Source organism: Pinus tabuliformis, chromosome 5_1 (genome assembly GCF_031772625.1).
Source record: "Pinus tabuliformis cultivar Carrire ecotype Pingquan chromosome 5_1, CPIR1, whole genome shotgun sequence".
Lineage (NCBI taxonomy): Eukaryota > Viridiplantae > Streptophyta > Pinopsida > Pinales > Pinaceae > Pinus > Pinus tabuliformis.
Window position 1 is genome coordinate 942,037,607 of NC_142305.1, and position 17,628 is coordinate 942,055,234.

A 17,628-nucleotide genomic window follows, 5' to 3' on the forward strand; every position below is an offset into this window, starting at 1 on the left:
TAAAATCTAAAAGCTTTCAAGGATTTAATAAGAGCATATGCTTGTTTTTCAATAATATCATACCTCAGTTCAGCATCCCTCAAGTTTTTGCTGAAAAATGCTACTGGATGCTTTGAACCTTCTTCATCTGCCTGCAATAAAACAGATGCAATGGTGTCTTTAGAGGAAAATGAGAAAATATGGAACTCCTTGCTGTAATCTGGGCTGCTTAGTATGGGAGCTTCCATAATGGCTTTTTTGATGGGATCAAATGATTTTCTTGCTGCATCAGTCCATCTTACCTCTGACCCTTTTCTCAACATGGAGGTAATATGTTTCACATATTCAGCAAAATTTGGAATAAACCTTCTTACAAAATTTATTTTGCCCAAAAAAGACTAAATATCCTTCTTTGATCTAGGAACAGATAAAGTCTGAATTGCTTTGACTTTTTCTGGGTCAATTTGGACACCTGCAGCAGACACAATATGTCCTAATAGCTTGACTTCTTCTAAAGAAAATTGAGATTTTTTTGGATTGACTGAAATCCCAAACCTTCTACACTTCAAGAAAACCTTTTTCAAATGCTGTAAATGATTTTGATGGCTGTCGGAGTAAACTGTTATATCATCAAGGTAGATAAGCACAAATTTGTCCTTCTCTCCCACAAATGCTATATCCATAGCTCTCTGAAAGGTGGCTCCAGCATTCATCAATCCAAATGGAATTTTGGCATACATAAAAGTGCCCCAAGGAGTGGTGAATGCAGTCTTTTCTTGATCATCCGGGTGCACAACAATCTGATTAAAGCCTGAACATCCATCCAAAAATGACATCACTTTAGCTCTTGAGACTTTTTGTAGCAAATGCTCCATTTTTGGTAAATGATAGTTTTCTTTCTTGGAACATTTGTTTAAATTTCTGAAATCAACACACAGTCTGATTTCTCCACTCTTCTTCCTTACTACCACTAAGTTGGCTACCCATTTGGAATATCTAAGAGGAACAATGATCTTGGCAGCCAGTAACTTTTTAATTTCTTTTTCAATCAGTGGAAGAAGCATAGGATTTATTGGTCTGAGCTTCTGTTTGAATGGTATTGTGTCTTTCTCTAGAGGTATTTTATGCTGAATGATGTTCTTGTCATAAGTTTTCAAGTCACTATACTCCCAGGAAAACACATCAGAAAATTGCCTCATTAAATTGCAGTATATAACACTTTGATCAACAGACAAATGAGTGGAAAAATTCACATACCTAGGCTGACCTGGACTTCCTATATCATACTTATAGACTGCAGATTGGTCTTATTTTTGGGCAGCTTTGTAAAGCACATCATTCTGGTCAAACAATCTTTCAAGAGGAATTAGACCCTAAGGAATATGGTTGTTGGGACGCTGGACAATGATGTCTTTACCAATTTTATTTCTAAGCTAGGACCGGGGGTTTTCTAACAAGGCTTCATTCTCTTGGTCAATTTGCATTTCTGAAAATCCATCAATGACTTGAAGGACCTATTCAATTCATCATCATCTTCAAAGAATTTCCAATGCTGGACATTATTAGGCAAGGATGGTCTATACTTCATTTGAACTTCATACACTAGTCTGGGAGACATAGGATGAATAAATAGACTAGCAAACACAGCAAGGGAATCAACAAGCTGATTTTGGGTTCTAGGAATGTATGAAATACATAAATAATCAAAAGAATATCTGATTCTCCATACCTCATCTCTGTATGCCTTCAACCTTGGGTGCTTTGCTTGAAATGTTTTATTTACTTGCTGAATGATCATATCAACATCTCCAAACACTTTCAGATTCTTGATTCCTCTGTCTTTTGCTGCATTAAGGCCCAATAGTAGAGCTTCATATTTTGCTATGTTGTTTGTGACTTGAAAAACCAGCTTAAAAGACAGTTGAATGCTTTCTTTCTCTGGAGACACTAGCACCACCCCTGCTCCTGCAGTCTCCCTGGAACATGCTCCATCAAAGAACATCTCCCAAACCTGACTTCTTTGCTTTTCCTCAGCCTGAACTGTTGGTTTCCTTATTTGCAATGAGGCCTTCTGAGATTCTTCTATTTGGAGAATACATGTTCCAAAATCAGTGTCCACTGCATATATGGGATGATTTGTAGGATTCTTCTCATCACTGATAATATATGCCAACTGTGCTTCTTTGTACAATCTCCTGCTTTCCCCTCCAAAAACTGGGACAGTTGCATAAGATAGATCATTTTGTAGTGTCCCACCTAGTCTCTTAATCCACCCTCTGGATAGCAGCATGCCAAACTTAGGAGGGACATCTGCTACCACAATATCCATCATCATACTCTTCATGGGCAGCTGAGTTAAGGTAATGGCCAGATCTTTAATCAATCCAAGACATTTCACCTTCCTTGAATCAAAAGAAAATAAATCATGATAGGGTCTAGTGATATCAAGGCCTAACTCTTCCATGACAGCTTTAGGCATTAAATTGTGGCTGGCCCCTGTGTCTAGCAGGCAGTTGTGAAGGATTTTGTCATGAATGGTCAATGAGACATAAAAATATGGAGAATTATTATTAGCAGGTTCAATCATGGGGCTGAGCACAATGGCATGCTTGTCATCTTGCAAATTAACAGAGTCAGTGGAGATTTGTGTGGTTTCTAGCTCAAGGGCTTCAAGGATATGCTTTCTAAATACTTCATTCTTCACCAACTCTACCAGAGGCACAACTATTTTCAATTTTTGAACTTCTGACTCAAAGTTGAAAGAAGAAGATGATTTATCAGAACTTTTTACCTCTTGAACTGGAGCTTTGAGGATGACTGGATCAGCTGCTGGTCTTCTCTGCTTGATATTCTGTGATTCTGTTTGGACAACAACTCTTTGGGTAGGATTTTCCTTGACATTTTTTGCATTGGACCTCAGGTTATATCTCTGCTGCTGCTCAGTTTGTAGAACTGCTCCTCTGTCCCATTCCTGACTGTTTTGCTCTTGTAGCAATGATTCTTCATAAGCAGCCAATGTCAAAAATGCAGCGCTGCCATAATCTTCCATGCAGTGAATTTCATCCTCATCTTCTTCAAATTGTTCCTCCTCCATGACTACATTTTGGAAGGGAGCTTTTACTTTCTGTTCTTCCTTTGTTTCTTCACCCCTCTGCATTATTTGTAACTACTCATTTTCTCTTCTGAATGGATTTGGATTTCTTGGAGCAAATGTGTTTTGCTGCCTTGTTTTCCCTGAGTTCTGCTCAACTTTCAGCTTAGAAATTTCAGCAGCCAATGACTCTATCATCTTAGTCATTTTGTCTAATTTAGGCTCTGAAGATGATGCAGAAGAAGTAGAAGCCTGATTTCTCTGCCTCCTTCTGTCAGCTTGATTTTTTAACTTTTCTGCAACCATAATATTAGACTCTACTTCTAGTGCTGCATCCTGCATATCAGCTAGAGTAGCACATCTTCTTTCTCTCAATAACAGGCAAAAATCAGAGTCAAAGGCATTGGCATAAGTGAGTTTGGCAGAGGTAGGAGTAGGCTTTACCTCAGCTAGTATCTTGCTATACATTCGATTGAATCTTTTATTAAAATCAGGCAAAGATTCGCCATTTTCCCTCTTCAGATTACCAAACTCAGTATGATAATACAACAAGTCTTTTTTATCTCCCCATTGCTTAAAAAATGCTTCATCTAATGCTTCAATATCTGTTATTGATCTCTGGGGTAATTCTCTTAACCACTTCCTAGCCTCTCCATCAAGGCTCTGAACAAAAACTCTCATCCACACATCATTTTCACTTATATCTAAATTATGAGCATAACTGTAAAAAGCTTCAAGGTGTTCTTCTGCTGTTACTTCCTCTGTACTAGTGAATTTAGGCATATATTTTTTATATTCTCCCACAGGCATAGGATTTAAAGGCACAGGCAATACCAAAGGTCCATATCTAGCAGCAACAATTATTTCTATTTTCGTGGGTGCTTGCTGTCCTGCCATGATTGGAATATGTAGAGGAACACTAGCAAATTGAATGGTAGGAAGTAATGTAATGGATGGTAGAGACAAAGGGATGTTTTGGATTGAATGGGAAGTTTTTTTTGGACTGAGATTCAAAGGGGAACTAACTGACAAAGGAGCTGAATTAATGTTTGAAGGAATTTCTTTAATAACAGTGCTGGGCTCTAAATCTTCATACTGTATATTTTCAGCTACAACTTTATCTTTCAGAGATGCATGAGATTTATTAGGCTTACCTGATCCTGATGCCCCTTTCTGTGATGCTTTCTTCGATTTGACAGTCCTCTCAGGTTCAGGCATTGGTTCAGCTGGTGATTTCTGAGGATTTCTTCGAGTGTGTCTCACAAACTGAGCCAGAACTTCAATGTGGAGTCACCAAAGGATGGTCTTCGTACAATGGAGTCGCCAGATAGATGATTACAACCAAAATATGTGTTCAAACCTTGTCTATCATCAAGGCTTGAAGTTGTGTCGTTCTCCCACGGAAGCTGAGCTTCAATCTCCTCTCCCCGGCAACGGTGCCAATTAATGTTATCACCCCAAGAAACTCTCCTAGGTTGTATATCAGAGATGCTCGGGAACATTACAAACTCAACAAAAGTTGGAAAATGGTGGATGAATGAAAGCAATTCTGCACATTGAAGCCAGATAACCACTTCTACTATGTTTAACCCCAAACATGCGTGAACACCCCCACACTACAAGGCTTTAGACCACCAATTCCTCACAGTTTTAAAGAAAAAGTGATGATGGAGAATACTAATCACACCAGCAGATGCACAGGACCCTGTGATGGCCAGCTGCAACTAGCTAAAAGGTCTGTCAACCTATTTCTTAATGCACAGACATGATGATAGCTCTTTCGCATTAAAACAACAGAAACCTGCATACAAATTCAATGATACAGCTAGATTCTAACACAGAGGTGGGATGACAACCACTCTAATGCTAAACATCAACAACACATGAAATAATGCATAACAGGCACAACCTGGAACAAAGAAGAAGAAGTGGAAAGTGAGCAATTAACAACAAAATAAGGTTGTATTAGCTGGAAATGAAAACCAGAAGTTGTAAGTTACACAGTAGTTACAGTCTCCAGAAGTTGAATTCTACAATCAGAATAACATTCATCCCCCTATTACATCTTTTCTCTGGGTATATATGGAGGTTGACTACAAAATTGCTCTGCAAACCCATGCATGGAGGGGTCATAACTGACCACCAACCGCATTTACAACCAGAAATGGGTCTCTGATACAGTTTGATTGTTTTTAATGAACAAAATGGCTCTTTCTGTACTTTGTTGTCCTTCCTGAACAGGTGAAGTATTATCTGCATGACTTTCAATAACTGCTGCAGTCATTGAACTGCTCGAGGATCATTCTTCTTGTCCTTGGCCGTGCTGTCTCCTTAACTGTGGTTGTTGAGAATTCAATGCATAGTGTACCGGATGATCTCTTCCTTCTTCACGCGCACAAAACAGGCCAAAAACACTGAAAATACATTGAAAATGGATGATGAACTGGGCACGAATATTAACCGTTGGATGACAAAATGGACGACGAAGATTGGATCTAGGGAGCTATTGGGCATAGACGAGAATAGATGAACGAAGCTCCACCGTCGGATTCGCAAAAATCAACGGCGGAGATCGTTTGATGAGGGGTATCGGGAGGTTAGAAAATCGGGATAGACGAGAGCTGTCAGATCAGGGTGCAATCGATCCGACGGCCATCGCACGAGGAAGATGCACACAAGATAGCAAGCGGGGGACCGTACCGGAAGGGCAGTAAGCGGTTTCCTCGCACCGCTTTACAAGAAAGGTGGTTTACATAAGAGGGTGTGCGATCAAGTAAGGTTGCGACACGTGGCTGGCGGGAAACCACTTCCCTGCGGGTTATTAGTCGTGCATGTTCACAGAGCGGGGGAAGCGTCAATCGTTGGATCTTCACGGGATGATTGGATGGCGGAGAATTAACATGCGTTTTGGTTGATATGACAGGTGATGTGACAAGTAAGGGGCCCGCCGATAGGTTATGTAAATTGTAAAGGCACGTAGTTATAATAGGTTAGGACTTTTAGCGCTGGGGGTTAAAATAAAAAGGGCTTAAGCGGGGTTTAATAGTATTAAAACAAAAATGTTTATGCGGGGTTATGGGAGGAAAACAAGGACAAAGGGAGTTATAAGGGAATAAGGCAAATGAAAGCGAAGGATGAAATAAGCTGCTACAAACCCTTTGCAACCCAAACCAGCACTGCCTGACCTGATTTTACCCATCAGATGTTGCAAACTGTAGCAGAGCTAACAGGTACCTGTAAGGAAAAAGAATGGTGATATTAGGATTTGCATTGATTTTAGAAATCTAAATAAGGAATGTCAAAAAGATTTCCCATTACCAAAAATGGAGCAGATACTTCAATTAGTAGATGGTTTAGAGTTAATGTCTTGTCTTGATGGTTTTTCAGGTTACAATCAAATATTGGTGCATCCAGATGATAGACTAAAAACTACATTCAAGACTAAATGGGAAACATATGCTTATTAGAAAATGCCTTTTGGTCTAATAAATGTTGGAGCTACTCTCCAACGAGCCATGGATATAGCCTTTAAAGGTTTAATCAATAGGTCAATTGTTGTATACTTAGACGACATAACAGTTTTTTCAAGAAAAGGGCCAATCATCTCCATGATTTAAAACAGATCTTTGAATGATGTAAAAGGCATGGGATTTCTCTAAATCCCAAGAAATCATTCTTTTCCCTAAATGAAGGCAAACTCTTAGGATTTATTGTATCCAAAGATGGCATATATATTGATCCTAATAGGATAAAAGAGATTTATGATATTCCTTTGCCACATAACAAAAAATTATTGCAATCATTTTTGGGATAGATAAATTTTGTAAAAAGATTTTTTCTTGATTTTTCTCATATAGTCTTACCTTTACAAACTATGATTAAGAAAAATTCAGTTTTCAAATGGGGACATAATGAAAAAGAAGCCTTCGACTCAGTCAAACAGGCAATTATTAATGCTCCTACATTGAACACTCCCAATTTTTCTAATCATTTTATTTTGTATACTTTGGCCATTGAAACATCTTATGCTGTTGTTTTAGCACAAATAAATGATCAACAAATAGAAGCACCTATATCTTTCTTTAGTTCCAATTTACAAAGTTCTGAACTCAACTATTCGGAAGTAGAAATACAAGCTTTTCCTGTGTTTAAATCTATCAAACAATTTAGACCATTTCTCCTAAAAACACACACAAAAGTAATAGTCCCATTCTCCGTAGTGAGACAATTGCTAATGCAAAGGGAAGTAGGAGAAAAGAGAGCTAATTGGGTAACAACTTTACAGGAGTATGATATTGATATTAAACCAATGAAAATTGTGAGAGGGCAAGGTTTTTACAGGTTATTATCAGGAGCTTTTAATATTCCAGAACATGAAGATTCAAATAACACTTTTCAAGTGAACAAGATAAGCATCATAAATTTAGAATCCCAGTATGTTGATCTGATCTGTTACTTGAAAAATGGATATGCTCCCCCTAGTTTCAGTTACAAAAACAAATGTGCCTTAAGATTAAAAGAAAAACACTTTGAAATCATTGATGATGTGTTATTCAAAAGAAATTATGATTCAATTTTATTAAGATGCCTAGAAAAAACTGAAGCGCAAAAGGTTTTGTAGGAATTACATGATGGTCTAGCAAGTAGACATTTTGGAGGAGATACTACAGCTCACAAAATCATACACGTTGGATATTATTGGTCCACTTTGTTTAAAGATGCCCATGATTATGTCACGAAATGCAAGATATGCCAAACTGCTAGTGGGAGACAAAGGAAACAAATCTTTCCTTTACAACCAGTAAACATTGAGCAACCATTTGAACAGTGGGGGCTTGATATCATAGGAGAGATTGTTCCACATTCTTCCAAGCAACACAAATACATCCTTGCAGTGACAGACTACTTCACAAAGTGGGTAGAATCAATTCCATTAAAGGTAACCAACTCTGATATAATCATTGAGTTCATTGATCAATTCATCATTGCCAGGTTTGGTGTACCTCATGCCCTTATTTTTGATAATGCATCTTATTTTTATGGGAATAGTATAGTTGAATTTTCTCTTAAGAGAGGTTTTGAATTAAAATAGTTTGCAAATTATTATCCTCAAGGTAATGGTTTGGTAGAATCAACTAATAAGAATCTCATTAAGATTATTAAAAGAAATATTGATCAAAATCAAGAGAATTGTCATAAATCTTTAATATTTGCATTATGGGCAGATCACGTTGTTATCACTTAGAACTATAAACATTTGTATATAATCCTTTGTCCAAGTTCAATGTCAAAAGTTGGTGTCAAATTGTTTTTGTTCTATGTTTCTTACTTAGGGTTGGAGCTTTAAAGGTGTTTGATGAAAATTGTACTCTAATCCTATTGGTCATCCTCCACCATCATGGTTTCATAAGCCATGTCTTGTCTTATCCATGTCACCGATCCTTTCCGTAATTTCGCAGCGCAGTCTCTTATTGGTCAGTTTTGCAGCGTAATCATTGTTTAGCCATTCCGCAGCGCGTCACCATCAAGCCGTTTCGCAGCGCATTATGACAATTCAAAACTAACCGCGCTGCGAAATCGCAGATTCGTGCGTTTTGCAGCGAATATTTCTCAAAGGGTCAAGTCTGTTGATGAGTCACCACTTCCGTCCTCTCATGTCAGTTTGCGTACCTCCCAAACGCTCATTAACCATCACTCCACCAATAGATTTGTAGACATGCACATAAATATTATTCAAATGGGTTTTACCGTGCATGGATCTTTATGATGATCGTAAATGATGCATAAGTGACCAGCCTGTGTGATGATATATTTGAGTTTGCAAGTGAGGCTGTTTTCAAGTGAGCCTGATTACAAGCGAGGCCGAGTTAAAAAGAATTGAATCACCATTTTAGTTGAAGCTGTTGGTCATTGTCTGTGCGAAAATTTCAAAAGAAAAATGGAGAGGAAAGAACATAGGTCTGGAAAATGTCAGAGAACAGAGCCTGAAGGTTTAGACCTAGCATTAAGAGATGAAGGCGTGAAGAAAGCCTTCAAGGATGCCGGCTGTTTGAATTTCTGTAAGAAGCTGCAAGGTGGCCATGCTCAGGTAACAAAGGATTTTGCTTTAAACTTCACCGGCTTGAATTCTAAAATAGCTATGTTAGAAGTTCAAGTGTCTCCGGAGGCAATAGCTGCTGTAACTGAGATCCCAAGAGGGGGGCAAGAATGGTTTAAGAATTTTAAGTTTGATATGAACCCCTGCAAAGAGTTTTTAAAAGAGGCATATGTGAATGAAGACCTAACAAAAGCAGTGCCTAGAAACTATGTTAAGGAGCACTATGCCCTTCTTCTCACCTGTATTCAGAAGTACTTGACCTGTGAGGGAAGATACAATAAGGTCCACTCTTATCACTTCAAGTTGCTGTTACATTTCACTGGTAAAGCATCCATAGACATTCCCTTCTATTTGTTTCGTAGTCTGAGCAAAATGTGTGACAAAGTGCAATTAAGGAAGGACGACTGTGAAACATCTTTATTTCACCATGGTTTGGTTAAATTGTTAGTTTTGGATGGTCTTCAGAAAATAGGTAGAGACTGGAACTCGTTCATTTTCATGGCGGGTTTCCAAAGTAAAACAGGTCTTACTCCACAGCCAGTTAGAGAAAAAGAACAATCAGTTGAAGAACCCACGATAGCTGAGCTTCAAAAGGAGGCAAAAGATAAAAAGAAGGTCAAGTCACAGTTAAGAAAATCAGTGAGGCCACTGATCATTAAAGAACAACCTCAGCCATCAGCAAAAGAAGAAGCTCAGCATAAGAAAACTGTACCTGGACCAAGTGGATCTGAAACAGTGTCAAGAGTTAGGACAAGGAGCCAAATAAGCAAAGAAAAAGGCAAAGCATTAGCTGTTGAAGAAAGCCCGGTATCTAAGGCAAGCCTGAGTGATTTGTTGGAGGCCATTGAGTTTGAGCAAATTGAACCGGTGCACATTGAACCAGTGCATGTTGATTTGACACAGTCATCACCAGAAAGCACCAAGAAGTCTAGAGCTTCAAAAAGACTGAGGTTTGATGAACCAGGTGATGAATTTATATTCAAGCCCAGAAGACCTGTTACGAGAAAGCAAGTAAGGGAAGCTGAGAAACTGCCTAGAACAGAGGTAGCTGAGGAATTGTCCAGAACAGAGGAGGCAGAGAAAGTTAAGCAAAAAGACACAAATACAACAGTTATCATATCTCAAGGAGGTAATACTATAGCTGTAAGGAACTTGTTAAAAACCGCTAAACATGAGATTGATAAGCTGAAGAATACCACTAGGGAGTCTGCAGTCAGGTATGCAAACTATCGTAAAGCTGTATTGAAAGGAAGTGAAAACCTAGTAAACCAGGTGGATTCAGTAGCTGATGTTTATACATGGACAGTTCCCGCAATTAAGGAGGCTAAATTCATCAGAAAGATAAATATGCGTTTAAGAGCCGAAAACAAAGCTATGAAGAAGAGGATTGAAGACTTGGAATCACAGCTAGGTCAGTGGAAGAAGGTTGAAGACTTAAAGGCCCAGCTAGACCAATTAGCTGATAAATAAAGTTGCTGTTCAAAGAAAGGTTTTTTTTTTCTAAATTTTGGCAAATTTTGCTTAATTTTGTTGTTTTGAGGACATGTATATCCCTGCTATATGTATCAAAGATCAAAAGGAGTTTTGGCAACCAAATATCTAGGCGGTAAATACCTCAGGAAAAAGACAAGCTGTTTAAACATTTTAGCAGTTTCGTAGCGCGCTACGAAACTGCTGTAGGTGGTGTTTTCAACGCAAAAAGACAGTTTGGTGATAGGTGCGGGAATTTTCAAAAGGAGACATCTAAAGGACATCAAAGGGACCAGATGAAGCCATCACAACCATTCAGATCAAGACAGCTGTACCTTTAAAAGGTGGAATGCTTTAACTCAAATTTGGAGTTTTTGTTATAAAGCCACTTTATTACCGGTCATTAGGGTTTGGAAGGGGTTGCATACGAGGAGTTTTGACTTGCACACCTGTCCATCAATGAAGCCTCTAACACATCAGGAACATGGTGGTGCTCTATATTTTTGGGATATTAAAGAGCCAAAGACATGCTGCTGCATATTCGAATAAGGAGTGGAAGACTGGAACCGAAAAAACAGGGGATATCACCTAGCATCACTGAGCAGATTAAAAGTATTCAGCATCCGAGGCCAATATGGAGCTTTAAATGCTCATCTCAGCCATCTCAGCCAAACTGCAAAGAATCCAGGTGTCAAAGAACAAGAAGGAATCTTTCTACGAAGAAGATAGTGTTAGAGTTATAATCAAAGTAGAACTCTTTAGAACTCCAGTTAGCATTAATTGTATTTAATAGTTTGTTGTAAAGCAGATAGGTGTCATTAGTGGCAGTCATCGAGCTCCCCTCATGCTGGAGGAGGAAGCTCCAAGTAGTTAAAATTATGTTTCTATATATAGCTGAATCATCTATGTAATGAGGGTTGGATATTTGAAAAAACAGAGTATTGTTTTGGCTTGTGTAAGAACTCAGTTTCAGTAATACAATTTGCTGCTTTTCTTCTCAGGATTCATACAGTGTTTCAATGCTCAAGATATGTGGTTTTGCTTTATCCTTTATGTTTTTACAGTTGTATAAATACATAATCACTCAGAATTCACTTATGCTGCTCTGATTTCCTGTGTGTATTTGTAAACTGAGGTTTTCTATGAGATGTTGTTTTGAGTATTTAAACATCACATGCCCTGACTTCTATGCATGAGCAGTGTTATAGTTTACTGAAGCATGATTAACTCCATAAGCCCAATGGAAGTCTTTGTAATGTCTGTCCAGCCAGCTTGTTTGTTAAATTCACTTTACAAGAGTTAGCCATCTTATCAATAGTCAAAATCAATAACTTTTTGAGAGAGCCCTCTCAGGCTAAGGAGGCTAAGCCTTAGTCAAAAGATTGGTCTGAAACAGTGACACAAAGTCTACCTGATCAGCAGCCCTTCAGTGCTTGATTTTGTGATAACACACGTAACTCAGAAGGCCTCAATAGGTACTTCTCCTTTTAACTTAGTGTATGGGAAAGAAGCTATAATACCTTCAAACTTAGCACTCCCATCTCTAGCCCTAGTACAATTTATTGAAGAAAATACTTCTTCCTCTATTCAATTAAGATTTGATCAAATCCTCAAATTGGAGGAAGAAAGAGAGAAGGCCAAAATCACTCATGCTAAACATCAACAAGTCATTAAATCTTCTTTTGATGCAAGTTTTACCGGCTCAAAAGCGTTGCAAATTGGTGATCTCGTGTTGAAATGGGACAAAGCACATGAAGACAAAGGTAAACATACCAAATTTCAAAAGATGTGGCTTGGACCATTTCAAATCGTTAAAAAGATAGGCTCATCAACGTTTATATTGCAGGATTTATCAGGAAAGTGAGATTCTCTTCCTGTGAATGGGATTATCTTAAAGAAATTCTTTTCTTAAGGAGGTAACCCCTTCTTACCTGTAAATATTCCTTATGCAAGTTTGTTTATTTCTTAGAAATTAATGTTGTAAATAGTCTTCTATTAGCATTTTACTATTGAAAATCTCTTTGAGTGAATATTGTGAATAATTGATTTCAAATGCTAGAAACTTTTAAGGAAATGATTACAATTTTGGGAAGTTGAAAAAAACATTAAACTCTGAAGACCTCTTTAAAATTTGCAAAATCTTCCAAAACCTTGAAAATACTGTAAATCATTCTAAGTTTTATTAAAGTTAAGAGAGGTTATTCATAAAAAGTAAAGACTTTTCCAAGCTTAGCATCTATAACTCTAAAATTCTCATCCATAAACTCTTAAGGAGAAAGTCATTCATCCCATCCACTAAGTTCATGATTTTTCAGGGTGTAATTCTAAAATATGTCTGATATAAAAGTAAAGAGGTCTCATCATGAGCCTGCTTACCATGATCATAGGGAACTAATTAAACTGACATTACCAATACTACATATCAAAACAGGGTAATGGCTTATAATCATAAGACAAGGGGTCTCATTACGAGCCAACTTGTTCAGTTCAATTACAACCAATGAATGTCATTGTCATCAGCTGGCTCCCAAACTAGGACAATGGATTTTTATCTTTAAAAAATTGAAAGAATAAAAAAATAAAAAAAATTAATGTAAACATACCTTTTTGAATTTATCTTTCAAAAGTTATGCTCTTAGATGGATGGGACAATGAATGATTTCTGGTTAAAAGGTAACTCTGCCGAGACTATAGATGTTTGCTGGCAACAGAGGCACTACATGTGACAAAAGAGTAACTTTAAAAGCTAAGTTGGAATAGCCCCCTACTTGATCTTTATCAACCAATCAAAACACAAAAAAACCAAAATGTTTTTATTTTTAAGGGATTTCAAAAGAAAGTGCAAAAAATTGTTATTTTATTCAGAGTTAATTTTTGTTTAGCTACTCTTAGATGGTTTTCTTTATCCTCAATTGTTTCCAAACTAAAAAAGTTTAGATATTGCAATTATTTTCCAAAGATAACAGTTTCTCCCAATGAATCGCCAATTGTTGTGCTATACAACAACCCTCCCCATTTCAAATTTTTTCATATAAAACTTTAATAAGAAATGGGTACCCTTTTAGAATATAAATAAAATCAATAAAATGTTTGCTTTTAGGATAGGTTAAATCGCAATTGCAATTTGTAAATATATCAAACCCATGAAAGTCCTCTTGATAAGGTCTGATCCGATTTGAATTATAATAAAACCTTATCATAAACCTTTATCGAAAAAAAACAATTATAAAGGGAAAATATCGCATCGCGCACATCCTTTGTTTCAATAATGGACTTAATGTGTTCCATTGAGATCCTCCGATGTGATAACTCTATCGGAAATTGCATATCGCTACCTATCAAGAAGCCGTTCCAAGTGTTCATATAAATCCTCCGATGCGATAACTCTATCGACAATTGCATATCACTACTTATCAAGAAGTCATTCCAAGTGTTCATATAAATCCTCCGATGAGATAAGCCGATCGCAATCACGCATTGCTGAAACCACAAAACACATCCCAAAAGCCCCTTTGAAATCTTCCGTTGCAATTTAATTATTGTGAAGCGCGTTTTCAATAAAGGTAAATATGAGCTATCACGAACATGTGAGACTTAAAGTTATAAATCAATTACAAAGAGAACTTAAAAAGATTGATTAAGTTTAAAACATGCAGGCCTTCACATGCAAGCTCACCATTGATCGTAATCGCAACCATGCAATGGAACCATTTAAGCACGACACTTGTAATTCCTGATTTGCGATATGCGATTATCGCTAATCGCTGATCGAGAAGTCACAATACCATTCTAAAAAGGACCGTTATAAATTGGCGATTGCGACATATCATCATGGCATTAAAGTTTCATGTTGGAACTTATGGGGAAATCATTAAGAAGCAATTATGGTTGAATCTTTCAAGGATTTCACCCATGATGGCTTAATATATCATAAAACTGTAGCATCTATTGCGCTTAATTAGTGTTAGTCCTGTGCACTGCGTATTAGCTTTGAACAAGTTTTTTCCACTGTTACGTCCTTCCGTTTCATTTTGCAGAGCGAATCTGAAAACATTAGTCCATCAAAAATGTCTAAGAGAGCTCAGAAAGCAAAGTCCCCCATCGTGGCGAAAGATGAACCAGGAAAGCTGGTACTGATAGCTGATACTACCTGTGCAGGGCTTGGCAAGACTTCATGGGAGCGTATATATAATTTACTCGAAGCCGAGGATCCGAGTGAAGTTGAAGAAGAAGGAGCAACGATTGGTTCAACTGATATATCAGAGAATACTCTATATGATTTAGCCAACTCCTTCCTCCACAGAAAGCAGCCCGAGCGAAAGTGTTACCATATAATGACATGGTGAGATGTGTTATAGAAAGTATCAACATAACCAACAGTGCCTTCTAGACAGCTGATGGAAGGATGTTCGGGACATTCAGGGTAGAAGATTTCAAGAAAATGAATAAATTTCCAGACCCCCAAAAACATTACAATAAATATTTTTTAGAAGCCTTCCCCAAGGAGAACGATATAGAGTCGGACCCTATCAGGAAATGGAGACATTTACCGAATAAGCATAAGCGTGAATCTTCTGGTATGTACTCCGTGGACTCCTTAGCATCTCCTTATTGCTATGCTAGCGCTATGTTATGTAGACTCTTTGGAGTCTCTGATTTAGCTAGGTTTACTATAGAAATGGTGCCTTTAATGGAAGTAGCAATCCACTCTTATATCATAAATTGGGCAACCATTTTATCAGATAAAATGGCCAACCAAATCCTTGATTATAGAAGAAATAGGTTTGTAACTACCTGTAACATACCCCCATCCTATATGAGTGCCTACATCATGGATACCATCTGTTTCAATTCTGACTACCCCATCCTAGTTTGAAAATGGATCCCTCAAGACCCAACTCCTAATCACACTTATCATAAGTGTTTGTGGAAGGCCCATTATAAAGATCATATATATAGAATTTGTCATGGCTTTGTTTTACCTGTCCATCAGGCCATATTCAACAAACCTGCTCCTCGATTATCCGATGAGGCCAACATTGACCTAACATCAATCGACAGTTGGTTTCGTGAAGAAATGTTCACCTATGTCCGACTTTTTGGTAGCACCACAGATCCACATATTCTCCCCTTGTACATTCCTGATAAGCTGTTGGCCAGAGAAATAGCTTACCGGATAACAGAAATAGGAATTTCAAGGAACCTCAAAGAGTCCAAGAAACAAATGTGGCCTCCATTTCCCCTCTGCTATGGTATTTACACACTACATTATTTCAAACATGCAAAGAAAGAAACAAAGAAGATAAAAATTCTCAAGTTAGCAGTCATTCCAAAGAGATAGTATGATCCAAGAGCAGTGGCTTACAACTTCACCAGTCAGGTGAAGCTTGCCAAATTTGAACATGAGATAAATGAATATGATGACTTTTTCACTTCGGCTAAAGTATTCTCATGTGTAAAACATCTAGCAAAGATCAAATTAGGAGCAGTGGGAAGAGATAAATTTATGCAGCTTAGGGCACAAAGGTTACAAACATTGCCTCTAGATTTATTGGCCACTACCCCTATGGTGCAGCAAGAAGCCCACAGTGAAGAACAAACTACTGAGAAGACTCCTGAAAAGGAGAAAACCCTTGAAAAGGAGAAGACTTCTGAAAAAGAGAAGAGTCCCGAAAAGGAGCAAAGTCTCGAAAAGAAGCAGACAAACGAAAACACCAGCGAGCTCCTTGATATAGATGTAAATATTGATTCTAGCTTACTCAAGGAATGGGAGCAGTTCGATCAAATGATCAAGAACCAGAATGAATCCCAAAACATCGTAACACCAGAATTGAACGCAACACATGAGCCTATTGTTATGACTACTACAATTGAAGAGGTAGTCGACATAGTGAACACTCAGCAGGACATTGAAATAAATCCAGAAAATCCTTCTGAAGAAATTGTATTGAAGGTAGAGGAAATACCACCCCTGGATGTATTTTACAGTCCAAAGCATAGGGTTGTGGTCAAACGACAAAGGAAAGGGAGGAAAATTGATCAAGGACCTCTCTCAACTCCTCATGTTGAATTGGTGAATGTGGTATGGAAAGACTCAGAAGTCAATCCTTCTGAGGATTTAACCAAGTTATCTTAGTATGCAGGTGCTTATACGACCGCAACAATGGACAAAACCTCCGAAGTCAACCAACTAATCAGGGAAAAGTATCTTAGGATCACTCAACTGGAAGGGCAATCGGTAAAAGAAAAACAAAGGATCAGTTAGCTTGAGCAAAAACTAGTAGAGCAAAGATGGCAAAATGAGAAACTAAAAGAACAGTTGAATCTAGAGAAGCAAAAGATTGATCAGTAGGGTCTCCAGAAACAACAGAAGTTGTCTCAAGAACTCAACAAGCTTCAACTGGCAATTCAGCACGAAAAGAAGGCTAAAGAAGATAAAATTGCACAACTGTAATTACAGATTGATAAATTCAAGGGTTACCCGAAGGTTAGTGAATTCAAGAAGAATCCCTGGAAGTAACCAAAGCCTTATCTCGGTAGCTAAACATCCTTTGCCATAACATTGGTTGAACCATTGTGCGTTATCTCTGCATCACTTATTGAGAATGCAGTTGACACCAGGCTAGAATTTGAAAACACAGATGATAAGGTAACAAAATTTCTTTCTTGGCAAAGTTCAGCAGAAGGTATGGTTGCTAATCTACCGAAAATCCAAGAATCACGCAAAGAGATCTTGTTTTCGGAGTGGGAATCACAGTTAATTAAGGCCGAAACAGCCACCTCCAGAGCCATGGCAACAATGAACAGTGTGATCGAGTTAGTAAATGACAACCTATATCTAACTAACTTGATCTCCGATTGCTCTCTAGGAAAGCTCCTGAAAGCAAAAGCGCTAGAAGATCAATGGAGACACGATTTGGCCAACAGAGAAGAACAAATCAACAAAGTACAAGACTTGACTTGGGATGCATTTTGGTTTTTCCTAGTAAAG

At 37.8% G+C, this 17,628-nt stretch overlaps 1 pseudogene; it reads left to right on the plus strand.

The window, feature by feature from the left end:
- The first annotated feature begins 16,203 nt into the window (after window positions 1-16,203).
- Window positions 16,204-17,628, plus strand: part of LOC149167875 (monooxygenase 2-like) — a 45,284-nt pseudogene continuing 43,859 nt past the window's right edge.